The sequence below is a fragment of the Elaeis guineensis genome, chromosome 11 (genome assembly GCF_000442705.2).
Source record: "Elaeis guineensis isolate ETL-2024a chromosome 11, EG11, whole genome shotgun sequence".
In the NCBI taxonomy this organism is placed as follows: domain Eukaryota; kingdom Viridiplantae; phylum Streptophyta; class Magnoliopsida; order Arecales; family Arecaceae; genus Elaeis; species Elaeis guineensis.
Genome location: NC_026003.2, coordinates 11,402,854 through 11,414,569, shown reverse-complemented (window position 1 = coordinate 11,414,569; position 11,716 = coordinate 11,402,854). Strand labels below are relative to the sequence as shown.

Below are 11,716 nucleotides of genomic sequence, written 5' to 3'. Positions count from 1 at the left end.
CAAAATGCCTTTTCTGTTGAATGCTACGATATCCCTGATAATATTTTTAACATCCTATTGCTATTTTATAGGATGTAATAGGATGTCACAAGATGCAAAAAGTGTCATACCATTATTATGATGTTCTTTATTTTTTATAACATCCCGATAATTATATATAAGATGCAACAAGATGTCATCTTGTTATTTTTTATGGCATCCGATGATTTTATATAGAATGTAACATGATGTCATCTTTTATGGCATCTGATAATTGTATATAGAATTAACATGATATCATACCGTTATTATGATGCTTATTATTTTTTATGACATCCAATAATTATTAATAAGATGCAATAAGATGTCATAAGATGCAACAGGATGTCATACTATTATTATGACATCCTATTATTTTTTAAAATATCTCGATAATTATATATAGAATGTGATAGATGTCATAGGATACAACATAATGTCATACTTTATTATGAATCATGTTATTTTCTATGATATCTCGATAATTATTTAGGATGTCATAGGATGCAATAGGATGTCATGGAATATAACATGATGTCATACCATTATTATGACATTCTATCATTTTTTATGACATCCTGATAATTTTTATAAGATATAATAGAATGTTATAGGATGCAAAAGCAGTCATACTATTATTATGATATCTGTTACTATTTTTGGCATCTTAGCTAAGCATAAGCAAAATAAAGTAAAATAAGAAAAATGATATTTTGGTCAAAAAATTTGAGAAAAAAATTAAGTTACCTTAGATATTGCCTTTTTATTAATTGCAGTATGTGGCTTAGTCCAGTGAAATGGTGCATTTTTTCTTCATCAAAGGTGATGGACAAAAACTTTTTCATCATGCATATCCAGACAAGGCCATTCTAATGCAGCCATGCAGGTGCGTGGATATCCCAAGTCATCCTTGGGCCTTGGCCATTCTAGTTTAACCAAAATCATATGAAGCAGCCACTATAAGCCATCATATGGGGGGCCTAGAATCATGCCACATTTATTTTTCCATCTTAAAAAAAAATCTAGAAATCAAATTGAGATTGGATTTCTTCTACTAACGGAGTCCGTTAGTTTCATAATCAAAATAATAAAAAAAAAAAAAAATGTATGTCTGAGAGAGATTTTCACGACCGTCCATATCCTCTTTCTTTCTCATTAAGTCTCTCCATCCATTATCTTCCTCATTAAATATTTTCTCTCACCTAAAGATCTTCCTCCTGATTTTTTTCTCTTCATCCAAACCCCATGCATCATCTCTCATATCCATGAGGTCTTTCTTGAGTCCCCTTCTCCTCTTTCAATTTTTTTTCTTTTCTAAAATCTTTACATCTAAAAGTTTACAGAAATATGTATTATTTTACCTAGAGGTGTATATTGAGACGTCAGACTATGTATCATTTTATATAGAGGTATGTATTAGGACGTTGGAGGAATATTTTGCTAGGTATGTATCAACTAATTATGTCTATGTATTGATGGATACTAAATTTGGTAAACTATTATCAATTTATTTGTAGGTATGTATTTGATTGTTATTAGGTGTATACCGGATCGTTACTAGGTGTGTATCAAAAAAGTTATAGTAAATATCAGTAAGTTATCTAGTTTGTATCATTTACTATGTGCTGTGTACTGATGAGTGTATGTTTTGAAAATTATATCACTTTATCCAAAGATGTGTATGGAAACGTATGATGAATATTTTACTAAATATATATCAACTAATTATATATTGTGTATTGATGAATATTAATTTGATAAATATATATTAATTTAATTATAGATAATTGGATTGTTGCTGAGTGTATATCATAAAAATTTATCATATATATATTTGACTATAATTTAATATATATAATATAATCATATAATATATATCATAAAAAATTTATGTTAAAAATAAAATAAAAAAATTAATCATAAAATTAATAATTTTATTACTGAATTTTTTTTTGATTTTTAGACTGATCTTCAACGTTGTATGAAAAGAAACGCGCCAAACTATGAAGCCCGCCCCATACGATATTTTATAGTGCCCGCCCCATATTTTTTTTTTTTTTTTGTTCGTTTTAGTTGTTACTCCCGCCTGGGAGTGACTTGAGCACTATGACGCCGTACAAAAACTCCTCCCTCGACCTCGCCGGAGCGCCAAAAGGGAGCGAGGAGATGGAGATTTTGGGCATAAATTTCGGGTGCGTGTTGGCGTCGCTGGCGGAGGGGAAGTTCCCGGAGAAGGAATGCCTCCTCCCCCTCATCTCCAAGCTCCTGGGCTACTGCATCGTCGCCGCCTCCACCACCGTCAAACTCCCTCAGGTGCCCTAACCCTAATCCTGTTCTCCTATTCTCTTTTCTCCGTTTTGATTTTTGGGTTGGAAGCCTGGATATTCTTGTCAAAAATCGAAAGTTGTGTTCAAAATTTAATTTTGCTGATCGTGCTGAAGATTTTCGAGGAGCGTTGGATTTTTTTTGTTCTTGGACTTGACCTAATATTCTTGCTTTTCAGAGAAGAAATTAGGTTTTTTCCTCTTCAAAATTTGCTTTCCAGAAAAGAGATCAATAGTTTTGATTATGTTACAACATTCATTCCAACAATTTGAAGGGGACAGAGGAGTGCTCAAATTTGAGCTTGTTTAAATTTATATATATAAAAAGGATGAAATATTATTAATCTTCTTCTTCTTCTTCTTTAAATCAAAGGCTTCTTGAATTCGTCTTGCGACTTCTTTAGGATTAAAACCACAAGTAATTGTACCCAATTCGGCTTCATGTATAAGAGATTCGAAACCTTATGGAGTTTAGATGCTCTATAACAAACAGCTTACACAGATTCTTTGTGTTTTTGATCTTTTGATAGAACTAGAATACTGAACAAGTATCAGAAATTAAAAACTTAGGCAATTTGTCTTTTTTCCTTTTTTGTGAATCTGTACTTCTTTTTTTCAATCAAAGGCCATATAATGTCCTTTTCAACCATCTACCATTTACATGATGAAAGTAGATCAAGAAGAAAATTAGCAGGCATCCATATATCTTTGCTTTAAATAAGAGAAATAAACTACAAAAATAGAAAAGGAATGCATTTTAGATCAGAAATTCTGCTACTCTTCTTGTATTTGGCTATGTTCTGGACAAGGAACAGAACCTAGCTTTACAGGTTTCTTTGGCAATTTAGTTTTCTTTCAATGGCCTCACTGTTTTTAAAAGTTATATGCAAGAAAGACGGGTATAAGAATCAATAAGGAGATAGAAAGAAGGGGTTGAATGAGGTATGGACGAGGTTGGACAGAAGCCATAATCTAGAAGAACTGGTTTCCCATTGAGCATAGCAAAATAACTTCTCCTTTTACATAATAGTCACATTGTATAGTTAAGTTTCATATCCAATTTCATCGGAAGATATGTCCTTTTCCAAAATTGCATGATTACCTTTTATGAGCAATGGTAAACACCCTAAGTGCTCAGTGTCTAGACATGCAGTGAGACATATATACCTTTTAAACAATGCCATCCACATTTTATTTTATTTTTTTGCATTCATGATTGGGGTGCACAGTTATGAGTGGGACAATGTCAAATGTATATTGAAGAATTCTGTATGTGAAACTTGAGCTTCTTTATTTATGACCTGACTCTGTCATCATCTTAAAATATATATTATTCTGTTTTGTGCTACCAGTCTCTCACTCATCTCTGACTGAGTTGCTGAAGAGATTCTTGATATTTATGTTCGTTATATTTATTTGCTATTATTCATGTAGTCGTTCTTTCTACTTTTGTATGTGATTGTTGGCACTAATAGTCTGTCATAGTTTATGCAAGATTGGAAGAGCATACAATCTTTCTTTCTCTTCAGTATGGATGTACTTTTCCTATCACATAACTATGACATTATGGTCCTATAGATGCTTTGACTTTACCATTAAATTACAATTTCAAATGAGGTTATAATCATATTATATTGCAAGTTTGTTTTCATGACTCATGTATATTCTGCAAGGTGAAGGCTTCATTTTGCACCTTTATTGTTTGGATTGCTGACTGGAATTGCTTCTGCTCTCCTAGTTAGAAAATTATCTTTTCACTGACATGCTCCATTTATTGCTTAGGGTGCTATAGCATGACTTGCCTAAGTTTCAATCATCTGCTGACACTTAATCTTTCTTTTCTTCCTGCAGATATATATAATATTAAAGCACAAAAGCGTTAGGGGACTTAGTGTTGCAGCTTTTGAGCTTGAAGTTGTTGGTTACACAATTGCTTTGTGATATTGTATTCACAAAGGGCTTCCATTTTCAGCTTATGGAGAGCTAGCCTTTCTTTTAATTCAAGGTATACATTTTCTACTACCCAAGGATGTTTGGGTAGGCAAATTCCATATACTTCTGACAATTGTTTGTCTTCTATTTCTTTTATCTACTTAATTTTGTTAGGAACCTTAATAAGTGTATGAACCTTAATAAGCGTCTCTTGGTTTTCTTTGCAGCTATAATTTTAGTTGCAGTTATTTACTACTATTCCCAGCCAGTTGGAAACAAAACATGGATCAGGGCTCTGTTGTATCCTACATAACTGATAACTATATATCTGTATCATTGAATTTGCTTAGGAAATAAATGACATATATTGGTATGTTTCATTACTTATAGCATGCTTTGAGAATCAGGATTAGAATTCTCAAAATCCCATCACTATTCCACGAGATCATGGTGTTGTTATCTGCTTTACTTAAGTATGGTATGTTAGATATTGTGCTCTAGCACCGACTGTGTTAGCTGGCCAGATTGACTCAATTCTTTTTGAAGCCCTATATGTGAGTTGCTACTAAAGCTATCTCTTGAATATCTTGGTTACATGTGTGTAATGCACAGAACAAGCTTACATGCTAGTTTTATTTACTTCATTTTTTTTCCCTTTTTTTCTACTAGTAACCATGTCCTGTACTCATCAGCAGAGTGCTCCTCTAATGAGAATTCATTTGTTGCAGGCTTCTCAACATGCCATATTCTTCTTTGTTAGAGTTCCCCAAATATGGCAGAACTATACTGTAAGTTCAAAACTTTTGTGGTTGGACTTTATACAATAGTCAATATACCTCTTGGCTACAATTGGTCTGTAATTATATTTGGCAAGTTTTCTGTTTTTCCTTCCCCCCAATCTTTCTTATGAATAATTGTTGTCAGTGGAAAATGCAAACTTTGACCAGGAGTTATTGGAGTAGTAGGTGGGTAGTAGGGGAAAAGGAAAATAAGAAGATTTGAAGGATTGGAGTAGGAGCTTTTTTGGTTGGGCACCTCTCCTTTTAGAAGATTCTTGCAATTACTTGTGAGTTGCCAATAAGGGAAACCGACGCTAAAAATAATATGAAAGTAAGGTATGGGAAATGGTGATAAAATGCCTTGTTATTGGTATATCATGTTCCCAGAACACACCCAGACTCACATGGATTCTGCTACTAAAGCTGATGGTTTCTCGCATCTTCCTTCATACAAATTTGCATGTAATAATAACTTTGAAAAATCAAACAGTCTAAAAATCCATGAGCATCATGCTTTTGATTAAATAATTAATTACTAATTGTACTTTTATTAATTTAGACTAGTTAGATCCTTCTATGTGTAAAATTTCTAGTGGTTACGTTCATATGCATTTGCTTATAGCTAGTGCCAACTAAGTGCCCAACTTGCATGTGAAGATTGAAGGCACATCGATCACTGATAATGTGTCCTAGTCTTTTGAAACTTTTTCCAGTTTATGCATGCTATGTGTCAGATGCTTCACCATCTTTTCCATGCTGTCATGCTTTATCATAGTTCATTAGTGCACACTAACAATAAAAGTTTAGTGTAAAAGCTAAAAGGATGAAATGCTGAGAAAAACATAAAATTATGTAGTTAATACTTATCTCCTGGAATCTAGATAGTTAAGAACCAACACGATAGTTAAGAACCAACATCTGAATATTTGAACCCAAACATTTAAATTATCTGATCAAATCTTACACTCTAATTATTTAAAATTTTTATTTTTGTGAAACATCACTGAAGCTAATATAACAACTATGTTTTGATGACTTGAACTGGTAATAAGCATGAAAAAGACCTTTAGAATTTAACAAAGTTAATTAAAGTACTCTCTAGATTTCAGCTTGCTATAAAACTTGGATCTCGTAACATGGCATCATGCACACTGTTTGCATGGCATAACATTTGCATGCCCCAATAGCACTTTGTACTTATGAGTGCAATGTAATATACAGTTTGTGAAACCTTACTGAAGCAAATATAACAAACTATATTTCGATGACTTGAACTGGTAATAAGCATGAAAAAGACCATACAGAATTTCACAAAGTTAATTAAAGTACTCTAGATTTCAGCTTGCAATAAACCTCGGATCTCTCAAGATGTTATTATGCAAAGTTTGCATGGTATAACATTTGCATGCCCCAATAACACTTGTACTTATGAGTGTAATGTTATATACTTTTTCACTAAACTTTTTGAATGGTCAAACTTCTACACAATTGTAACCTCATCGTCACTTTCTTTTCATAAAATGTTCATAAGACAGATTTCTTCACATATTTATGATGATGATGGTCTAATGCTTGATCAGTGTTTTCATATCTTAGAACTTCTACTTATTTTGTTTCAAATTATGAAGTCTTCCTTTCAGCTATGTTGTGGTTATGAATCTTTATTCTATTCTCTAGAATAATGTTTCTTTCTCATAGTTTATGACATGACTTAATTTTTTGCAGAACAAGGGCACTGGGGAACTAAGCTTCTTAACATCTTTCATGAACTTTGGTGGTTCTATTGGTCAGTCTCCTCAAAATTGATAAGCAAAACAACTTGATGTTATCATATCTTTTTGAGAACATTTTTCTAAGACCAACTAAATTTGCAACTACAAATCCTGCTAATTTTTCATGAAATATCTGCTTTTTTAAGAGGTTTTAATCTTAAAATGATGTTTTTGTCCTTTCATTAATTTTAATATTTATAAGTTTTGATAGTTGAGATTTTTTAGGTTTTTGGTTGTTAACAAAGAAAAAGTTCAATGAAAAACATGAACTGAAAGTTCTCGTGACAGAAGAATTTTCCAATTTCATGATTTTGGGGCTAAGTGAAATTTTATAGCATAATTATGCACCCATTATTATAAAAACGTAACCTATAATCTCAGTTAACTTGTTCAATCAGAAAATTTTATAGTTTTGTAGTACATCCAAACATCCCCTCGAATTCTTCTTTTTGTATAAACTATATTTTAGTTCTCTTTTATATGACCTAGGCTTTCTTTGGCTGCTAAGAAGGAAAGAAAGAGAATAAAAAATTTGATTTAGAAAAAGCAAAAAGAAGATGAGAAGTTTATATTGTCTGGTCTAAATTGATGAACTTGCTGACTAAATTGTAGAGTGGATATAGGCAAAATTTGGCCTCAATTTACTCCTTATTTTTCTCTGTTGCAGCTTTATTTCAATTGCCAAGCAAATGAAAAGGAGACTTCCTACTTTCTTTTCCTGTGCTTTCTAAAGCAACAGGAGACAAAGCCTTAATTTCTTATCCAAAATATTCCAACATCTTCTCAAACTTCTTTTGAATTACTTGTTTAAGCCCTTGTCGTATTGTAATCCAAGTCTTCACTGTGTCCAAGTTAGTTAGCACAGTTGGTTTCCCTTTTAGACTGCTGCACAATTCAATGAACTTCTTATCCACATTTTTCTGTCTGGACTTAAAACTCTGTTTCTTTAATGTGCAGCACGAGTTTTTACTAGCATTCAGGAAAAGGCTCCATTAAGTGGTATCCTTTAGTATTTTTTTTTAATTTGCAATTGATAATTTTCACTTAGTTCTCTTATACTTAAGCCTTATATGGTAGTCTTTAGCTGTAACATTTTGGGAGTAAGGGTTCTTTTATCTGATCTTTTTAATATGTGATATCTGGGTCACCTTTGGCATGCCTAATTAATCTTTGTAATGGTTCTTTGGCATTCATTCTGTTTTTGCAATTGCATGGTGTTCTTTATTTATTCTCTTTATTACATGACTAGTTTTCCAAGGCAGTTGTTTTGCTGTTTTGCTGCATGTTTATCAATATTAGTTGATTCTCTCTTCACTATCCATATTGCAAAGTGCTTCATAGAATCTTGAATAGTTTTTTCAATGCATGACAAAAGGTTGAGTAATGAATCCATGTTCTAAGAGGCTTTATTGCTTCATCACATCAATGATCAATATGGAATGTGGGGGCATGCATTCAGAGTTAATTTATGCTTCTTGAGCTTACTTGGTCTCCCATCCAGAAACTAAGTGCTTTGTCCTCTTGAAACTTCCACCCGCCCCCACCATTTTCTATTTTTGGGGCATGGAGTGCCATCACTCCAAGGTCAGTTAGTTACCTTTTCTCTAAATGTAAGGCTTTCTTGTATCTTTCATTTGTTTTAAATCTTTCCTTAATATATTTATTTTGTTAATAGAATCTTGAATAGTTTTTTCAATGCACGACAAAGGGTTGAGTAATGAATCCATGTTCTAAAAGGCTTTGTACTTCAACACATCAATGATCAATATGGAATGTGGGGACATGCATTTAAAGTTAACGTATGCTTCTTGAGCTTACTTGGTCCTCTTGAAACTTCCACCTGCTCCTGCTATTTTCTATTTTTGGGGCATGGAGGGCCATTCCTTCAAGGTCAATTAGTTACCCTTTCTCTAAATTTAAGGCTTTCTTGTATCTTTCATTTGTTTTAAATCTTTCCTTAATGTATTTATTTTGTTAACTTCTGCTTCTTGTCGGCCTCCTCCCTTATTTTCTTTATTTTTCATTTTTCACTCGCTCTTTCTCTGTGTTTGTGTAATTTGCGTAATTCTAAACATGTTTTCTTATGAATTTTATCAAAATGAAAAATGATTTTTTCCCTTGGCAAAGATCAGATTAGTAGTATCAGATTCTGAACCATGACTTAGATTTGGAGTTTCTAATTTAAATATAAAATTGTATCAAATCAAATTTGGTAACATATGAAATGAGTATGACAGCAAATAGGCATGTGCTTTATAGTTCCTACTTTGCCAATCTAATGCATGAAGGTTTTAAATCCTGGTACCTGTCCTGGGCCCTCAGTCGGTACAGTACCTGGACAGTCGTGGGTTGGTCCTAAACAACCATTAAAAACAAGGATAAATAGAAAAACAAAATTGATACTAAGCTTTCCAATGGGTGTTCAGGTTCATGACCAGGATGACTTGGTCCAGAGAGATCTGGGGAGATCCCGGTTCCTGGACATCGCAGGACCCAGTCTCTCTCGAGCCTGGTAAGGTACTGCCAGGATAGACCAAGTTCTTAATCCTTGTATATGCAGTCCAATGAAGTGGAAAGTGTCTTTTTAGTGGATGAGATCTTAATAGTGATTATAAGGTTTAGTTTTTCATCAATGTCTGTGAAAAAGATATATAGATTTGGTTTTTGACCTTTTGTAATTCATCTCAACCCGTTCACTTTGCATTGTCTTATAATAAATTAGATCATCCATTTATAGCAACACATATTTCTATTATTTGCTATTACCCTTTCAGTTGAGCTGCTTATTTGTTCCTATCTGGTGATTTTTACATTGATATTGGAACTATTGTTGTGACAGACATTGACAAATTGCTTGATTCTTTTGATCTCTAAATGGTCCATTGAATGACATGGGCGCATGGGCCCACATGAACATATGCATTGTATACTGTGTATTTACATGTCTAGCCTGTACAGAAATAACTATAAGATGAGAGATAAAGTTAAATATATGTTTATGATGAAGTGGTACTTTGTAAGTAGAACAGAAAACTAGATAGACAGGACAAAAAGGACAAAACAAACAATGAAACCCTTTGATACACCTCTTGTATCTTTGATTCTCTTTGAGATTCCAGTTGTATTTTGCTTTTTGTAACATCTGTTTAGTGGTTGGTAAAATATAAATTTGTATGTGCCTGACTGTGTGTTTGCATTCTTTCAACATAAATAAATTCATGCAAAACTGATGCTTCTGTGGATGTACATGTTCCACATAGTGGATTTGCACTTGATAGATTTGCTATCCTGTTGTCCTTATCTCGTTCAAAATGGTTTTGGGTTCCATCATTGGCATCATGGTGAATGGCACCATATTAGGTCAGATACTTATATATCAAAAGTCGCAAGCAAAGAAAGAGAAGAAAGAACAGTGAATTATCGGACTTCATGTGCATGGTTCTGCAATATCTTCTTCTGTTATCACACAAAGTGGCAGAAGTGGGGTCCATGCATCTTCAATCTTCCATTTTTATCTCCATGCTTATGTAGTTGGTTGCTGTTGGTATTCTGAAGATGATTCTCGGATTGGATGTGCTCTTCCTTCCCCTGCACTCTTCTAATAATAAAACTCCCTCAGTGCTTTAAAATGCATGAAAATAGAAAGTGGTACATGATTCAAATTAGAGTACATTTTTTAGATCTACTCCAAACCATTTTGATCGCAGGGATCATGGTCTTCCATGAAGGATCGTTCATTTTGAGCCTCCACCAAAGCTATTAGGGGGGGCGTGGTTGATGTGTTACGGTAACTATTATATCGTGGCAAAGAGTTCTTTTTTCTTAAAAAAGAATTCTTGATAGATGTGATTTCTTTTAAGTTGTTCAATTGCAGGTACTGGAATGCATGATGCAGTTTGCAGTTGATGTGTGATGGTTCTTCTTCTTCCTTTTTCTTTTTCATTTTGGTATGATGTTTTTAATTTTTCTTCTTGAACTTAATTAGATTTTCGGTACTCTGGGATAGCACATTGCTTGTCCTTTTTTTGAAAGTAGATGGAGGAAGTAAGGTGCTTCTCCCACCAGCACATTGCTTGTCATAGACATGAACTTGATGTGGTGGAAATTCTTCTTGGCCTGTTTGAATACCGGTCCAGGTCTATCAGGCAAAAGATGACTAAGGTGTTGATGTTAATGTATTTATTTATTTGTGAAACTTCATATGTATTGGTTCATTGAATAGTATCTTATCCTTGCTGTGTAATCTATTTTGTGTTGGCTTCTTGATTGTTTGCATCTGCTGTTGATCACTTTGTTGTTGTATTGTTTATTGTGTTTCTGTTCTTCCATAAAATGTGTATGGTGGCAATAGTTGGGGTTGGGCCTGGTCACATTGGTCTGTGATAGGTGTTTTCCTCAAAACCCTCAACTTCAATTTGACCAGTCTATTATGGGGTTCCCTCCGTTTTATGTTAAATTGAATTAGGCTTGCTAGAGTACTGAATGAGCTGATTTAGATATATGTTTGGGTTGTTCTTACTCAGCTTTATTAAACACAAAATAGGAATAAGTAAATAAAAAATATCTTGTGCATTATATTTAGAAAATTATAGTGATGTTTCTTCAAATTTGGGTTAGTCATATTTAGACCTTCAAACATTTAAAAGGTTTCAGTTAGCCACTAAAACTCTATTTTCATTGTAATGTGGCCTAGCCTTCCATCTGGTTTCTAATATTGCTAATTGAGTGTGAAAAGATAGAAATTTTTGATTCAGAGGGGTTGGATCATGGCTTTCACATAATTTCAAAGCACTTCGTCCTCTATCATTCATCTATTTGTATAGATTTTAAAGTGTTCAATCCTCTGTTATATATTTATTTTCATAGGTTTTAAAGCATTCTATCCTTTATA

General features: G+C 33.2%; 1 pseudogene; it reads left to right on the top strand.

Moving 5' to 3' along the window:
- Positions 1-2,062: 2,062 nt before the first annotated feature.
- Positions 2,063-11,093, top strand: LOC105061189 (mannose-P-dolichol utilization defect 1 protein homolog 2-like; annotated as a pseudogene).
- The last annotated feature ends 623 nt before the right edge of the window (positions 11,094-11,716 follow it).